Genomic DNA, 7376 nt, shown 5'->3' with positions numbered 1-7376 from the left:
CTACTCCAACTTGCATTACAACCCCTTTCAATGCACGTCAAATACTTTCACTGAACTACGAGTGATTGTGTATTCACTTAAGAAGACATTGTGTCAGGGTATGAAGATTTCGGAAACGCTCGAACCCCATACCGACAAACACCGACCCATACCGATCCACTTCATCTTGCACTACAACTCCTTTGAACACACATCAAATGCTTTCACTAAACTACGAGTAGGTGTGTATCCACTTGTGAATACGTTACATTAGGGCACGGAGACTCCAGGTACCTACAAGCCACACATCAACACACGCCAGTTGACAATGACTTGCACTGTAGCTCATTCAAACGTACATTGAAGTCCTTCCCTAGCCCACAGTGAATGCGTATGGTGTATCCATGCCATCCATCTATTTTTTTCAACTTCTTTTATAGGGGTAACCCAAAATGGAAGCATTATGAAAGCTTAAGAGGAACACACTAAAGGAAACAATTAAAATAATGATTATAACAATATACCTTTAATGCACTTTTTCTTATGACGTAGTCCACTTGAGCTTGGAATATGCTCCATTTTTTAGTTGAAGACCTAAAATTATCTTCTAAAATGAATGGACGGAGCGGATAAAATATATAAATTAAGGTAGGCCCCGCACAGTTTACTCAGCACGTTGAGTTATACATAATCTGTATCTCCCGTAGACTCCCCAAAGACAATGTAACCTTAGACTCAATAACTACGGTGCAACCCTTACCATGGGACACATCTTGATGTATTCATTATGTATCCAAGTTGTCCACCCATTTTTCTAGCTCATTTTACCGTATTATCTAAAAAACTCAAGATCTAATTATAAGGCGGGCCATGTTGTTGGAAACAATGGTGATTGACTATTAATGTGCCACAAAAGTTTTGAGAAGTTCATATTTGTTTTTTCCTTTCATCCATGCATACGTGATCTTATCAACCATGCTTATGTGACCTTATTAACGGATTGAATGAGACATTAACAATAATAAAAAATGTATATATTTCATGTGCATTAAGAAGTTTTTAATGGTAGTACGTTTGATAACCACTATTTCACGTGGTATGGTCCATCGGTAATTAGATTTGTGACATTTTTTTTTAATAATACCCTAAAATTTTCTGAAAAAAGGTACGAACATCATGAATATAAAATACATGCAGTAAGGTGGGCCCCACGGAAAGGGTTGCACCGTCTTGGGTAAGGTTGCATGCAGTCGCACCTAATGGTTGAGTCTCAACCGGAATTACTTATACGTCAAGGTGGGCTCAATATTTCTTTTATTGATGATCAATGTCGTTCATTTGAATATACATATTATTTTGTGCTTAGTCTAAAAAAATGAGCAGATCAAATAATCAAGTGGTCCACACCATTTAGATTCCATTTAATGATCCATAGTTTACCCACAACTAAGACTTTTTATGGCCCACTTACCACTCGGATCCGCCTCATTTTTTGTCTAATGTTATAAAAGGAGATGGGAAAACTGATGGACAGTAATGATCAATGAAGTTAATGCAGGTGGGCCCCATTTCAATGCCCCCACCAAATTCAGGGCTAAATTTGTAATTAAAGAACCAAGTAAGGATAGCAAGGTCAATTTACAGACCGATAAAGACTCCAAGGAACACATAGTGCGCGAATGTCCTTTTCTTCTTCCTCGGTCTCATTTGTGAAAAGTCAAAAGTAACCTCTTTGTACTTTTAGCTTATCCTACATAGTTATAGTTATGTAGTGGATCCGCGCCATCCGGCCTCTATTAAAATATAGGATAGGTTGGTACTTTAATTGTTTAAATTTTTATTTTTATTTTTACTAGCAATCAAAGCCGTTCATGTGATAGGGCTCTTCTTGGATTGGGATTGATTCCAGAAATAACATTTAGATTGAATATTTTTATCCATTGATTGTACGGAGAATATCATATTGTCGATAACCAAAGCAAAAGAGCCAAATAAAGAATTAAAGTAATCCAACTGAGAGCTCTGGTTTGTCTTCTATCCATCATACAAAGTGAGAAACATCATATGGACTTTGGACCAATGGAATTTAATCCCGATTCAGTCCGTTTCACCAGCTCATGTTTTGATGCGAGCATTAAAATGATTTTTACAAATTAGTACCTCACTAATATGCTATTTACATCATGGGTACCTTCAGTTAGGGTTTGAATTTTCTTTTAAAATGAGAAAAAGAATTCAATAGGTACTTAGATATAAATATCAAGCTGGTAGTGTGAATTCAAGAGTTTTCTCTTAGTTTGGATTGCATAGTAGGTACCTGACTTCCAGTCAGTGCTCCATGGGCCCTACCACGATGTATGTATTTAATCAGAGCAGTCCATCTATTTTTATATATCATTTTAGGGCATAAGAAAAAATTGAGGAAGATCCAAATCTAAGGTGCACCAACGCCGTAGGAAACAATGATGATTAAATGACTACTGTTAAAAACTTCATGTGGGCTTGTAAAGTTTTGGATGAAGCTGATTTTTGTTTTTGTTCATCCAGGTATAGGCGTCATTATATGTAAGTTGAATGAAAAATAAACATTATGGTAGGCATTGTAGCGGCATCTTAAGTTTTTAATGGTGGGCATTCAATCCTCACAGTTTCCTGTGATCTGGTTCAGTTGAGATTTGGATCTGCTTAACTTTTGGGTTCATGCACGAATAAGAACCGGTAAAATGGATGGACGGGGATGGATGTACAATACACACCTCAGGGTAAGCTACACGGCCAGAAAGACACCGTGTAGGCCGTGCCTAAATCGGAAAATCCCTGGACGCGGATTTCCTGCGAAAGCCTGTGCAGGAAGTTCCTGCGCTGGAAACCTAGGTGGGGCCCACCGTGAATTTTGAGAGAAATCTAACCCGTACATCCGTTTTTTTAGATCATTTTAGGACTTGAGACCAAAATTGAACAGTATCCAATACTCAAATGAGCCTCACTAAAAGAAAATGTGGGCAGGGAAATTCCTACCGTTGAAACCTCTCTGGGTCAACAGTTATTTTTAAATGAAATCCATACCGTTCATAACATCATTATTACTGGGATGAATTGAAAAAACAAATATTATCCTGACTCAAAACTTTTGTGGCCCCACAAGTATTTCAACCGTGAAAGTTCAATCCTCACTTTTTCGGCCAACTTGGGTATTAGATCTGGTTCATTTTTGACCCGTTGTACTAAAATGAGCTCACAAAACGTATGGACGGGGTGGATTTCTCACAGACTTCATGGTAGGCCTCACCTAGGTTTCCAGCACAGGAACTTCCTGCGAAAGGCTTTTGCAGGAAATCCGCGCCCACTGCTATTCCAGTCCTCAACAAAACAGGCCATTCAAAACAGCCTTCAACAAAACAGGCAATTCAAAACTCATGTGAGCCACACCACGCCAAAAGGTCAGAATTAAACACACACCATTTGAAATTTTGTGAGGAATGGGAAAGTTTTGTATCGGAATGATATTTGCGCCTACGTTTATCCAAGTGATAATAACCATAAACAGTTCGATATATGTTTTTATTCCCACTTTTTTGTGTGGTGTAGCCCACTTGAGTTTTGAAATATTAGATTTAAGTGTTTTGTAAGACTGGTGGACGGAGTGGATTTGTAATGGTATATGTGAGCCCTTTCTGACTATAGTAACTTATTCTCACTTAATCACAAGTAGAGCTGGGTAGAATATGACTCAATCCGACAGATCTGAACCGATCCAATCCGAAGGCTAGGATCGGGTCGGATCGAGTCATCCCACTCAGATCTGACCATACATCGAGTCAAGTTTAGATCAGTGGCTAATCCGGACTGATCCGATTCGGGATCCGATCCGATTTGATCCGGTTCGCACAACGTTCATTCAACACTATTTCCTATAATGTTTTCAACTTGAGATTGGGATATACCTCTTTTTTTAAATACCATAAAATGATCTATAAAAATACCCGATGGACGTGGATTTCCTGAAACCCTTTCGCAGGAAGTTCCTGTCATGAGCAAGGATATTGGGTGGGGCCACTGTGATGCTTGTGAGAAATCAAACCCGTCCATCTGTTTTTAGACCTCATTTTAAGACATGCTACCAAATGAGCAGGATCCAATACTCAAGTGGGCCATAGGAGATGAAACAGTGGGGAATGGAATGCCTACCGTTGAAACCTTCCTAGGATCCACCTTGTTATTTATATGCCATCTAAACCGTTTATAATGTCATTTTCACACAAATAAAGTGAAAACACTAAAAAAAAATTAGACCATTACAAAACTTTTATGGCCATATAAATGTTTCAACAGTGGTCACTAAATATTTCATTGTTTCCTCTCGTGTGGCCCACTTTAGTTTTGGATCCTCCTCATTTTTTGTAGCACCGCTTAAAATGAGGTCAAAAAATGGATGGACGGGTTTTATTTCTCACAAATATCGCATTGGGCCCCACCTAGAATCCTTTCAAAGGAACTTCATTAGAAAGGGTTTCGTAGGAAATCCGTAGGAAGCAGATTGGTAGGTGTACAGTTGTTATTTTTGTCAGCAAGTTATGTGGGTCCCATCATGAGGTATGTATTATATGTAAACCATCCATCCATTTGTTGGGCTCGTCTTAAGGCTTGAGACGAAAAATAAGATAGATCTAAAAATCAAGTGGGCTACATTGCAAAAAGCAATGGGGGTCGAACATATACCATTGAAACTCTTTTAGGGGTCAAAAAAGTTTCGGATCAATGTGAAATTTGTTTTTCCTCTTTATCCATATAGTTGTGACCTTATTAATAAATTGGATGGAAAATAAACGTTATGGTGGGCCCTACAATTTTTTTAACGGCAAAAATCATATTTTAAAAAAAATTCAAAAAAAAATAAAATAAAGCAAAAGGCTCAATCCGAACCATACCCAACTCGATCTGACTCGATTTTATTGATCGAGTCGAACTCGGTTCGGATCAGGCCAGCAATGTAACGGATCGGATCAAGTCAGATGACCTGAACTCGGTCCCAGATCGGATCGAGTTCGGATCAATTCATTGAAATTTCAAACCGATTCAAGTTGGACTCAATCCGGTCCAACTCGACTCGATGCCCACCGCTAATCACAAGCAATCTGCATGACTGCATCGACACCTAACCTGAATTGCGTATGTGCTTTTCGGCCTCATCCACATTGTTCATTCAAATCATTTTATTGTATGAGCCCAACATTAGGTAGATCTAAATGTAAGGTGGACTACACCGCAGGGAAATAATGGCGATGAATGCCCACTATTAAAACCTTATCGTAGGCTACAAAAGTTTTAGATAAAGTTGATATTTGTAATGAAAGATATTGAGTTGGATGAATATTGTAGGGTGCCTTGCCGATATCAGTGAGGATCGTTGATATTGACGGTAAATTACAGATAAATATTGTGAGTCATTAATCCTGATCTTGTGCTCGTTGGAAAGCTAATTTGATGAACTCTAAAATGATTTTGGAATCATCTCATTTAAACATTATTTAATAGTCAAAAAGTGAGCTCAAAGTTCATCATGAATGTTGATTATCGATCTCAAAAAAATAATCATAACTCTCTAATTATATATTCAATTTAATGATCTTATATTTATTGAAATGATAATTTAATAAACTTTCAAATGACTTTAAAATCATCTCATTTATACACTATTTAATATAATTCAAAATTTATTATAACACGGATCATACCATGATATAGCAACACATCAGAAGTAGATTGTATCTTGCCCTTGCCTAAAACTAATTAGGTCTAGGCAAAGACTCTTAGAGACTCTCTAGGGGCTCGCAATTAAAGTTGGGCAAAAACCGAACCGAAGGCCTAGATCGTTGCGTTTCGAGTAGAATTAGTCATATCCGACCGTTTATCGGATCGAGTTCGGATCAATGTCAATCTGGACCGATCCAATCCAGATCTATTAATAAGCATATATATAACCGTTCAACCGATTGAGTTCGGATCAATGTCAATCCGAATCGATCCAGAGTGTGTGTGTGTGTGTGTGTGTGTGTGTGTATTTCTCTTTTACTTTTTACCCTACCTACCACTCGTGCTTGAACCATAAATCTCCAAAATCTCTTTCTCTACCCGAACGAGCAAGCAGCCATCTCATCATCTTGATCCCAATTCGGCCACTCCACTCAGCAGCCCGGCCCACTCATCAGACCACTCCCGATCCCGATCCCGATCCGGTCACTCCACTCAGCAGACCCGAACGAGTAATACACCCAGCCATCTCGATCCGGCCACTCAGTAGCCCGTTGGAAAGCTAATTTGATGAACTTTAAAATGATTTTGGAATCATCTCATTTAAACATTATTTAATAGTCAAAACGTAAGCTCAAAGTTCATCATGAATGATGATTATCGATCTCACAAAAATAATCATAACTCTCTAATTATATATTCAATTTAATGATCTTATATTTATTGAAATGATAATTTGATAAACTTTCAAATGACTTTAAAATCATCTCATTTATACACTATTTAATATAATTCAAAATTTATTATAACACGGATCATACCATGATATATCAACACATCGAAAGTAGATTGTATCTTGCCCTTGCCTAGACCTAATTAGGTCTAGGCAAAGACTCTTAGAGACTCTCTAGGGGCTCGCAGTTAAAGTTGAGCAGAAACCGAACCGATGGCCTAGATCGATGCGTTTCGAGTAGAATCAGTGAGATCCGACCATTCATCGGATCAAGTTCGGATCAATGTCAATCTGGACCGATCCGATCCAGATTTATTAATAAGTATATATATAACCGTTCTACCGATCGAGTTCGGATCAATGTCAATCCAATCCGAATCGATCTAGAGTGTGTGTGTGTGTGTGTATTTCTCTTTTACTTTTTACCCTACCTACCACTCATGCTTGAACCCTAAATGTCCAAAATCTCTTTCTCTACCCGAACTAGCAAACAGCCATCTCGTCATCTTGATCCCGATTTGGCCACTCCACTTAGCAGCCCGGCCCACTCATCAGACCACTCCTGATCCCGATCCCGGATCCGGTCACTCCACTCAGCAGACCCGAACGAGCACTGCACCCAGCCATCTCGATCCAGCCACTCTATAGCCCGGCCCACTCCTCATCTCCATTCATCAGGTAGGTACCTAGGTTTCATTTTTATTTATATATATTTTTTAAAATTTAGCCTGTATTTTGTACTATTTTGGAGCGGTGGCCTACCCTATCTCGTTGGTGGACCGCATTGGCTTGTTGTGCAGTCGTGGCTTGTTGGCCGGCCATGTGCCGCTAGTAGTCCGTTGATGAGTGCATTTTAGATTTTTATTTTTTATTTTTTTTAATTTTCAAAAATAAAAAATAAAAATAAAATCAC

This window comes from Magnolia sinica, chromosome 18 (assembly GCF_029962835.1).
Source record: "Magnolia sinica isolate HGM2019 chromosome 18, MsV1, whole genome shotgun sequence".
In the NCBI taxonomy this organism is placed as follows: domain Eukaryota; kingdom Viridiplantae; phylum Streptophyta; class Magnoliopsida; order Magnoliales; family Magnoliaceae; genus Magnolia; species Magnolia sinica.
Note: the sequence above shows the minus strand (reverse complement) of the source record.